Genomic DNA, 2,696 nt, shown 5'->3' with positions numbered 1-2,696 from the left:
TGAAGATCGTCAAATGCAAAAGAGGACAAATCTATGACATTGGGTTCATTAGCCCAAGTACCGTAAATGAATGGAAGGTACAAAACAGAGTTGAAGATACTGATGAAAACTTGCTAAAAGCGTTCCTTCGACATCAAAACAAAAAAGAAATACTATTTCCTTACAACTTCAAGTGAGTGTTGTTCTCTTGTGCATATTCGGTTTTGCTTATTGTGGTTAAGTACTGTAACCGATGAGTTATGCGTGCGAAGGTTCCACTTTATTCTGCTATCTACTAAGCTTGATAGGGGAGTAGTAACTGTGTTAGACTCGAGACGTAAAGATCCTAAGGATTATGCGGATATGGGTGAAATGCTCTAGAAGAGTAAGTTCAATCATTATCGTACCATATCGGCAACTTTCGTGCATTTCCTGATATCAAGTAACAATTTTCTTTACCGGGCAGGGTTTGGAAAAAGTTCACCAGAATGGTTCCGGGTCTGAAAAGGAGCTGCGATTTACACCACCCACCTCTCATTATTTCTAGTTTCATCAATACCATTATCATGCTTGATTATCAGTTTGACTGAACTCTATTCTCGTAAAGTGCTTGTGGCGGGCAGGCAGGAATAATTTATGTGGATACTACGTTTGCGAGTTCACTCGCCACTCGACCTTTGAGCGGGGCTACTCTGAGAAACAATTTGAAGTACGTAAACAATATTCATAATTTTATTTTATTACCATCAATTGTGGTGAGTTTCATTAATATATATGTATTGACCTCCTTCTTTAAACTAGATGTGGGAGATGCGGGAAGAACTCCTACCACATTATCGCATACGAGCAATTCAAGAGGAATTGGCGGGATTCTTTCTTGACCACGTCATACATGAAAAGGGAGAATACCATACGGAAATACAATGGGATTTTGGTGCTTGATGATGTCAGGGATCGTAAGAGATGTTAGGTTGTATATATGTAGTAGCGTCGGATAGATATACGAAAACTTGTTGTTCGACAAGCACGAAAAAAGAGAGGTCACTTCTTTCTATATATGTTCATGACGATCTCTTGTGTAATGGTTCCTTCATTGCTATATGTACTAGTTAGCGTCGAGTTGAATGGAAAACATTAAATAAAAATGAAACCCTAAATGTAAAAGAAATGAAGAGTAAACACAAAAATAAAAGGGGGAAACACAATATGAAAACTCCTAAACCCCTCCTTTCAAAAAAAAAAGCCCCCAACGCCTGGCAACTGTTGACGCGTGGCTGCCTTTTAATCCCGGTTGGTGTTACCAACCGGGACTAAAGGTCCTCCTGCCTGGGCGCCCCACAGCGGTCACGTGGAGCACCTTTAGTCCCGGTTCGTAAGCAAACCGGGACTAAAATTAATGGGCATTAGTCCTGATCGTTTTGTCCCGGTTCCATAACCGGGACTAAAGGCCCTCTGGAACCGGGACTGATGCCCTGTTTTCTACTAGTGAACCCTGATTTTGGAGAAACAGAAACGGTGTTGTGCTCTAGTCCGGGCCTTCGTAAAGAAATCTGGCAACTGTAGCTCGGAATGCACATATTGAATAGCAATAATCTAATCCTGCACAACGGAGTGCACAATAGAATCTTCAACACCAATATGTTTGGGGAGCTCATGCTTCACAGGGTCACGCACAGTACCGATAGCACATGTAATGTCTGACAAGAGACAAGAGAGGAGTAGGTGTGGTGACACAAACACCGTAATCCCGAAGCATCCATCGTAGCCAAGTCAATGCTGTTGTCGAAAGAGTTATAGCTTGTAACACAGCATCTGCACTCCAACGAATAACCACAAAATGTTTCCAGACAATGAGAGAGCTACCAAGAGAATCGCAGTAAGCAGAAAGGGACTGGTGATTGAAAGGATCGCTAGCCAATTTTATGGGCAAAGGTCTGTAAGATTTTGACGCAATCTCCATGGTTCCATGTATTTTGCGATTTCCATGCTCCATGTATTATTCTCTGCAACCCCGCGAGCAAACTGAGCGATGCATGAGGCAGCCGATTCTTGAACCACGTGCATTTAGTACTTTAGGCGAAACCATCTTATTTTCTATTTCCTGAAAACAACTCCATATTCTAGTCGCCCGCCTTTATGATCTACTATCCAACTGCCAAGGAAGCGCCCATCTCACGCCTAACGAATCCGAAAACATGGTTGCGACCGTACCCCCGGGAGGAGTGTTTCACATTCAAAATAGGCCTGAAGCTGGAACACATTGGATGTCAGGAAGAAGAAAAGATGAGAGATCGCCCAATGAAGATATCATATAGGACATAGGAGATGACTGTAGTGGATCAAAGTGGGAGCGGAGACAAATTAACTAAGAATGCGAATGACATAGGAAATGCTTGAATGAGTGACAACTAGATAGAGAAGACTTCCACCAAGACGGTAGTGCATCAGATCAGACAAAGGCCTACCATCAGAAACAGAGGTGGACATTGAGCTCCATTAGAGTCTCAACAATGGGTTCATCAGTAAGGGCAACAGGAAAAATAAGATCATGAATATACTTCTCTTGGGATATAAAGAAGCCAGGAAAGGTAGAAAACCTCAATTCCAAGGAAGTAGCAAAGAGGACCAACATATTACTCCCTCCGTAAAGAAATATAAGAGCGTTTAGATCACTAACTATACAGAGGGAGTACATAAGAAGTCAATGTCATGCATTT

Source organism: Triticum dicoccoides, chromosome 2B, assembly GCF_002162155.2.
Source record: "Triticum dicoccoides isolate Atlit2015 ecotype Zavitan chromosome 2B, WEW_v2.0, whole genome shotgun sequence".
NCBI lineage: Eukaryota > Viridiplantae > Streptophyta > Magnoliopsida > Poales > Poaceae > Triticum > Triticum dicoccoides.
Note: the sequence above shows the minus strand (reverse complement) of the source record.